A 9,068-nucleotide genomic window follows, 5' to 3' on the forward strand; every position below is an offset into this window, starting at 1 on the left:
CATTGTGGCCAATTTCCTTGTCTTCGTGTCAAGTGGCTGCAGGTGCAGGGCACATCTGCAGAGCTGCTTCCCAGCGACACTCAGGTCAGTGCATGCTAGCTGGAGACGATCCCTGCCCTGCCAAGTCGACGCCCAAGGCCGGTCACCAAATCACAGCCCAGCTATGGTCCTGGCTGCCCTCTGTACATTTCCTTAAACCATGCTAATCTCAGGACACTGACGAAGACATTCTTCCATGTGATGTGATGTCATTCTCCTCAAACTGTGCCAACCGTTCCCCCAGGAGATAGTGTGAGTCACTGGGAGATGGTCACTGCTTGCCTTGTCGTGCTGCTGTTCACGTTCTGTGGCATGCAGTTAGCTGTTGCTAACGTAGCTTATGTTATGTAATAAGGGCTAAAAGAAAAAATATATATACATATACACATACATTACAAAATAAAGAATATTCATAATTTACAGTCCCTGTTTCTAGAACTGGTCTCATGATCAGAGCATGCAATTTTGTTCCCTTCTTAGTTGGCTATTTCATCTTGCCTTCACTCTCCAGCAGGCAGCTCAGCTGTCCTGGTTCTCTGCCTGGTGGGGTGAGCGGAACCTCTTTTCTGATTGGGTCTGGGCCTCCAGCCCTCCCTCCTGAAGTAGTGTGGATTTCCATGGGCCTTGCTCGTAGAACGTAGTAGTTATGAGCTGCGGTCTTCATTCATTTTTGGTTGCTAGTAGCAGTACCACAGGCTGAGTACATCGCAAGGACGTCTCCTTGGCTGATGGATCCTGGTTCAAGGTAGGTTCTGGTCCCACATACGTTGATGGCCTTCCTGGTGGAAGAGGGTCGCACGGTAGGCAAGACATCCTGTGGTGAGGGACAGGGCACACACACGTTTGTGTGGCTTTCTCATCCTCTAAAGCTGTCAGAATTCATAGCGGCTCTACCACAGTGACCTTATCTCCTCTTCATCATCATGCAATGTCCTAAAATGGGACTTGAGCGCCAACGTGACTTTCAGAGGGGACAGGCCATGTCAAGCCATAGTAGGTGCTCTAGGGCATCTCTTCCATTCCATGCTTACCCTTCTGTTCCTCTATTTTGTAGTATGGCCCAGTTTCCCCTGGCAGTCAGGATCAGCCACCCAAGCCACGATGGCATCTTCTTTTCTGATTCAGGATGGGGGCCCAACATGGCTTGTCTGTCATAGGCTGAGCTGTCAGGTCAGCAGAATTGCTGTTGTGTCTCTTAAAGCAAGTTATGGCTCTTGGTCCTGAAAACACAGCTTTGAAGTGTTTTTCTAGTAGATTGACAAGGGTAATAGTAAGTTCTGCCATCCTGCTTCCACCTCTTGATTGCTGTTCCTCTGCCTCTTCACAGTGGGGGACAGAGCACCTTATACTGCACATGCACCGATTTGGATTTATAGTATATCAGTCTCCTGGAGGGCATTTCCAGGTCCTGGCAAGTATGGCAGCTTAGGCAGCACCATAACTCTGTCCTCAAAGATGATTCCTCTCATGGGCTTCAGGAAAGGAGAACTACAGGAATAATTAACAAGAATCTATATCTCACCTGCCATGAAACAAGCTCCCTGATCAGAAGCAGGGGCAGGGGATTAGAGGATTCTGGCGCTTCATGCTGGGTGGTTCTGGCAGAGATGTGCTTGCTGGCAGAGCGTGCTTCTCTGCAGGGCAAGTGTCCTTTCCTGTAATTACAAGGTGCCACCACGCTTGCAATGGGGCAGCCCACGGAGGGCCACCGAGTTGCTTGGCCCACCCCTTAGGGAAGGAGGCCAGAGGCAGCTGTGTGTTGGCGCCTTCTGTTGGCAACGGGCAGTGGCTGTGGCCGGGCTGAATTGGGCAAGTGGAAGTCTGTGCTGCTGAGCCCATGCCTGACCTCCCTCCTTGTCACCAGGCCACTGTCTACATGTTTATTGGGCAAAAGTGGGAGTGGCTGGGGAAGAGGTAAGGTAGGCACAAAATGGGTTATTTTTGATTTTTGTTATTAAGATCCTCCTCTGCGAGGTTATCTTTCAGTCCGTGTTCACCTGGGAAGTAAATAACATCATGTTTTCTTTTTTAGAGTGGGCTAGCCATATGCTTCCTCTCAGATGTCACCAATTTTCTAAACATGTGCCTTCCAAGTTGCGGAACATCAAGTTAAATTGTTGGCCACAGCCCAGGAATCAGGGAGATTTGTACCGCTAGCCATTTCACCGTCAAAGTAAAATTAACACCCAGCTTCACTCCTAAAAGTGTTTCCCACTGGGAATATTTTTCATCTTTATTGTCTTTTAGAGGTATATTAGGAAGGAGCTGCAGGACAGTAGCTGTCCACTTTCAGGTAGTCCCTCATTTCACACCTAATCATCTGTAGAACTAGGCTTAAGTTTCTCTTCTTCACTTCTTGTTGTAAAGAATTCCCCATGAAGCCATAGAGCTGGCGGAAAGAAGGTATTATGGCAGAGGACTCTTGAGAATTCGCATTGCTTCCTGACATGAATGATCTCTATCTTCAGAGTTGCATAAGCCTGGAATCATGTTACCACTGCCGTTTAAAATTTTTTCAAAGATGTATTTGGTCCAGGGTTTCATTGTGCAGCTCAGATTCAAAGTGATCCTCCTCTTTTCAGCCTCCCAGTGCTGGGATTATAGGCGTGTGCCACCATGCCTTGTCTCAGTGGCCCACTCAGTGCACCAGGGTGCACGGCCAGCACAGCATGTGATGCTGGGGATCGAACCTCAGTCCCTGCACTTGCCTAAGCAGGCACTTAGTCTGCTGAGCTAGCTCGCTGGCCCTTCCATTTAATGTTTGAGTGTGGCTCTGCATACCTAACTTTAGGTTGGGATTAGTTCAGGAGAGGTAGGTCAGGTTTTTTGGTAACTTGGTTAGATGTGATTAGATGTTCAGCTTATACTGAGCCCTAACAGCAAGTCAGAGACTGGTTCTCATAAGGAAACTAGTTTTCTGCAGTGGATGGCAGTGTTTTCTGTCTTCCACAGGCATTTCAAGCTCCAGCAGAAGAGGTAAACCATGCACCCCAAGGACAGAGCAGCTTTTGTGGCAGCCTGACCCTGCTGCAGAGCCTTCTCCTCTCCTGTCTGAGCACCCACTCAAATCTCTCAGCTCTTTGAGTCACTAAGCTAACGAGTATGAAGAGGTGTAGCTCTTGAAATCCAAAGAGGCTAAGTAGGCATTGTCCATTTTGGTTGTAGGTAGAGAAAAATGAAACAAGCATCCTTTAATCTCAGAAGGGGTGTCCAACACTCCACACTACTAGGCTCCTAGGTGGAAGGTCATAGGAAGGCCACAGAAGCGAGTTAAATGCAGATGTTGGGAAACCCTCATGGCTGAAACGTTGGTGGCCTTGTCATTCATTGCTTTGCATTGGTAGTAAATACTGATGCTGTGATGATATTCTGGGACTAACTGGGCTTTGGGTTTTACTGTAACACATGGAATTTGGTGTTGAGGGGATTCTCTGAGCTAGTGATCTGGACGTATTAGGTTTTGGGGGCAACCTTTCATCACAGGTTACTAGCTGCTTGGCATCATTCTTATGCTGATATTTTTTCCCCCAGGAAACTAGCTGCATTTACTGAGCTCTTTTGTCAGCTGTGTGCTTCTAATCTTTGAATGATTATGGAGTAATCCAACTTCCAACATCAGCTTTCCGCTGCATCTCCGTGTATTCATAAAACCAGTAACAGTTTTCTCAGTCCAGTTTCATAGATGTAGGAATCATAGGCCCATAACTAAAGATCAAGGCTGTGCTGCATAGGTTGCGCTCTATATGATAACCTTTAAGAAACACAGGCAAAGTTAATTCCCTACTCAGGTGCTAGGTAACTAGCATTAATGCTAGTTAACTGCATTAACTAGCATTAATGCTAGGTAACTGCATTAACTAGCATTAATGCTAGGTAACTGCATTACGCCTTTACACTGCTGGCATAGAGTGGCCCCCTCTTACTAGTCAGGGATGTGCTCTGAAGCTGCTGTGTGTGCCTGCAACCAGAGGTTGTATTGAATTCCACCTACACTGCTTTGTTCCTATGTAATAAGGCAGTACTTGGTTAGTGTGTTTGGATTGGACTCAAGATCTGAGTTTGAATCGTGACCTTGTGGCTTGGGCAGTCTCCCCCAGACTGTCTGCTTATCCATGGAAGGAGCATGATTATATGTCTCTCAAGCAGGTTAGGACTATGATAATAATGGGTATTCATCGCCGAGTATGTTTAGTTGTTGAGTAGAACTTGTCTTTACTACATCTTGGTGCCCTGGCCAGGGTCCTGTTAAAGCAGGGCTTGGACTGGTTTTTCTTTTGAGAAGCTCAAAGGCTTGTATTTCTTCCTGGTGTATTTAAGGAGGACAAGAATGAAAACTCACGTGAACTTTGGGAGTGGATGAGGGGGAAGCCGAATAGCGTTCTTGCTGTGCTCATGTGTCAGGCGTGGATAATGATGCCTTGTCCAAAAATCTGTGGTAAATATGAGATGTATTAATGTGGAAATGTTGAAAACCATGAGCATGCCCAGGAGCCGTTCCACATTGCAGTGTGTACCACTGACGATGTTTTCCATATTGTGCTATGGCTGCAGCCTGGGGCTCAGGCTCAGGCTCTGTGATGGGAGAATGGGATTGAAATCCTGAACTTCCTCGGGGGCAGTCTGGGGTACTGGACTCACCCCATCTGAGCTTGGTCCTCAGCACCTGAGTGGAGGGGACTGTGGGCGCTACCCAGTCGGCTGCCTCCGGATGCAAAGCAGCAAAGTGCATGAAGATTTAGCACCACTCCTGGCCCATTCAAAGACCTTGGCAATTTTAGTTAGTAAGCATCGATTTAATCAATCTACAAGCACCTAGCTACCATCTAAGCACTCTTCTGGGTATTGGGAATATGGTGTTGAACAAAACAGGTCATGATCTAATAAAGCTTCCATTAAACAGTAGGCTTAAATTTTTAACATTTTAATTAAAACTTTTTTTCATGAGGAAGGAAAACTAGACTTTGCCAAATAGAAGTCAGATGGGCTTTCTGAATGGGTGAAGATGCTTTATTTGCCTGTTATGTACATGGAAATGCATGTTTCTAAACACTGTAAGGCAATTTAATTTTGACTTTGAAGATCTCCATCTCTTGGAAAAATTTCCTCTGCTAATTAACTTAATAACAATAAAATAATAAAGCTTTAGGCCCACACAAAGTAGTATTGAAAAAAATTTTGTTTTGGTACCAGTGATCAAACTCAAGACCTTGCGCTTGCCCAGCAGGCTCTTGGGCCTGCTGAGTTATCTCTGAGCCCTACGGAATATGTTTTTAAATTCCTCAATATAGGTGGCATGTCTTGGTGAATACTCTTTGAAAGATACTTTCAAAATATTGGCATCAGGAATATTCAGCCTTTACCAGGCTGCTTCAGAGATGATATAAAATTTGTGCTGTTTAAGGACTCTGTAAATTATCAATGTACTGGTAAGTCAACCTAAGTGTGAAATCATGCTCGAAGAACATTTGGCGCTCATATCATTTGTCTGTAATTTTTTCTCTCCACAAAACTACTGAGTAAGCTTATTAAAAGAAACTGTAATTATCTGTTCTTAACGTTTATGGTAAGAGTCTCAGTAATTGAAAGGAGACATAGTCTTAACTGACATCATAATTCCGAGTTAGCAAACTGTAAACTTCTGGGGCAGTGTTGTCTCTGTGCAGGGCGAGCATTAAAGGAAGTAAGCAGCAAGAGGGGAACATGTCAGTAAGGGCAAAAGGGAAGCAGCCGGAAAATCTGTGAAAGAGTCCTGCTCAAAGTGTTTTCAGAACACAAGGAAAAAAGTGAACAACAGCTGTTTAAAAAGACACAGAAAGGCAATGAATCTATTCGAAGGAAGGAATTACTGAGATGGGAAAGACAGGAGAAGGAGTGGGGGAAAGAGATGTATCTACGTATGTATGCAGGATGGTTGGGACAACTGCACTCAGGATTTCTGCTGGTCTATGGAAAGGAGCAGCGAATGCTCATTTTTAAAATCTTTTTTCTTTCTGTTTTGTTTTTGCCCTTCTGAATTTCTTATAACATTTTTTCCCAATTTTGCATGCATATATCTGGTAATCTGAACAACTAAGTTGAAGACAAAGCACTATGTAATACAATAAATACTATCGAACTCATAATTATATTTTGTTTAGTGAAATTTTGAATCACTTCTAATTTTTTATTCCTATTTTGTATTCTTTTAAGAAAAAAGTCAGAAAATGGCAATCAGCAATATAAAGGGCTGCACAAAAAGAACGATGGAAACAACATAATATTAAAATATCCTGAAGGCATGGAAATTCTCCTTTTCCCTTTGCAAAGGAATTAGACAATGTCAAGGAAATTTCGGGATGAACGAGAATCGCTTGCGGGTCCCTCGTGAGCACCTCCAGCTCCCCAAGAGTTTCAGCATGGGAGGCTTCGTACTCCCACTGTTGCGGGGGAGTGGTCAAGAAGGGTGGCGCCTGTGCTGCCACCCTACTTCTTGCAAAACAGTAGAACTCCGCGGAAGATCAAGCACAGGAAGGGCCTTAGGACTCCCGGGCGCCACTTCCGCCCTTTCTCACTTTACACCTTTCACGGCTCGTTCAGGAATCAGGTCTTCCAGAACCTCAGCTTCATAGTTAGGTGATTGGGACTGGAGAGTTACATCTATTCTCTTGTGAAGGCCTTCCGCTCCTGCATTCTGTGGTCCTCGGACCTGATGCCCTTCTCACTGCTCAACACTTTGACGTGAGCCCTCCTTGCTCGGTCCTCAGGGCTGAGAGGGCTTCCCGGGGTTCAGGGTTGCCACCAGGGAGGCCGCAGCCATGAGTGTCCTGTCAGTTTCCTGTTATTGCCTAAGAACATCAACTTAGAACAAGAGAAAGGGTTTACTGCAGCTCAGGTTGGGAGGTTCCAGTTCGGGGGCTCTTGGTCAGTTCAGGGTCCTAGTGGGCAGTGCGGCGCCGGAAGTCAATGTGGCGGCTCGCCTCAAGACCCGGAAGTGAAAGCTGAGCGCGAGGGAGGGGCGGGCCCGCAGGTCCTGACCCGGAACTGGCCACGAGGCCCCGCCTCTTAAAGTTCTCCACCAATCAGCTTTTACCCCAAGGGCCTCTGGGAGACATTTAAGACCCAAAGGAGCACAAATGTCTTGGAATTACTTTAAGAACATGATTATTTACCTCAAAAAGTTTCTACTAGGCTGTGGCTCTAGCTCAGTGGTACAGTGCTTGTCCACGTGCTTGAGCCCCAGGGTTGCAGCGACAGCACTGTGGAAACAAACGTAACACCAAACCAAACACCACACTTTCCTGTTCTGTTAAGCACAAATTCCCCATCAGAGTAAGAGGAGGCTATCTCCTAATGATTGTCTCTTGTTAAGCACCAGAGTGAGCATAGTCTCATGTGGAAATGTGCGGTTTCTTCAGGAAAACAGAATTGAAACTGAGTTGTGACTAGAAGAAAAGATTCCACTAACTGATGTATTCCTGGAATCACTATTCCCATTTATGTGAATACTCCTCCAGTTAGTAGACCTTCTGTGTACTGGATGCTTGCAACAGGATCAAGTATTCGTTTTTTTGACATTTCTTACTATTATAGTATAAGCAAAAGGTAGTATATGTTAAATTTCATGTTTAGGAAAAAAGGAAAGTCAGTTCTAGTTTGGATCTATAATCACTGGGTTTCTCAAAATACTGGAAGAGTAAGTACCTCTGTATATCGCCATGGCTGGCTTATTGCACTCTGTAATTTTCTCTCAAAAATCCATTCTGAACAGTAACATTCACTGAACCTATTTTTTAAGTGAATTTATTTAACTTTAAAACTATATTGTCATATAACTAACATCCTCTAAAAGCCACCCATTTAAAACATGTAATTCAATAATTTCTAATATATTTCACACTCACCAGAATTAATTTTAGGTCATTCTCATTATCTCCCTATAATTGTTATTTATGTAACGTCTCCTTTTCCCCAAACCACTTCCTCGTTGTCCCTGGGTCACCTTGAGCCTTCTTTGGCTTATAAATTTTCATATTTTGAACTTCATCTAAGTGGAATCATGAAAGACGTGGCTTGTTTTACTTAGCATAGTGCTTTCTTCAGTGTTCCTCTATCAATGTATGTCCCAACCCTTTATTCTTTTTATGACCACATAATGGCACATTATGTGTAGATTTTTTTTTGTACTGGGAATCAAACGCAGGATCTTGTGCTTGCTGGGCAGGCACTATGCCGCTGAGCTGTATCCTTGGGTTGAGAACGTGGGCTGGAGTTTTTTTGCTAAGTACATTGTATGTACACATAGCATTTTACTGAAGCATACATGGGTTAGTGGATGTCTATGTTTTTCACTTTAGGCTGTTCTGAAGAACATAGTTGTGGACATTGCTGCACAAGTTCAATGTGGATGTGGGCTTTCGGTTCTTTTGGTTACATAACCAGGAGTGGCACAGCGAATCACTTGGTAACTAACTCTGTGTTTAACAATTTGAGGAACTGTGGAGCTATGTTGCAGAGATGTTGCATCGTTCCTGTTCCAAGAGAGATGCTTTTAGCTACTCCATGTTGTGGCCAACACTTGCCATCATTTTCTTGGGTTAGGAATCCTGCTGGGTGTAAAATAGTGTTCTATTATGGTCTTACTTCCACTCTCCCGATGGAGAGATATGGTGCTTAGTAGCATTCCAGATATGGTGCTTAGTAGCATTCCAGTGCTCTTTGGCCACGTGCATATCTTCTTTGGAGAAATCTCTGTTCATATCCATGGCCCAGACTCTTATCTTTTTATTAGGTAGTTGTAAAACTTCTTTATACACTGAGGGTATAACTCTCCTATTCAGGGACACAATTGGCAAATAGTTTCTAAAACTCTGGGTTGGTCTTCTCATGTAGAAGAGGTTTTCATTTTGATGAGACTTGATTTTTTTTTGTTACATGTGCATTTGTGCTAGATCTAAATAATTCTAACTCAAGGTCACAAAGCTTTATTTACAGTGTTAGCTTTTACATTTAGATCTACCGTGTGTGTGTGTGTGTGTGTGTGTGTGTGTGTG

Source organism: Octodon degus, unplaced genomic scaffold (assembly GCF_000260255.1).
Source record: "Octodon degus isolate 3935 unplaced genomic scaffold, OctDeg1.0 scaffold00034, whole genome shotgun sequence".
Lineage (NCBI taxonomy): Eukaryota > Metazoa > Chordata > Mammalia > Rodentia > Octodontidae > Octodon > Octodon degus.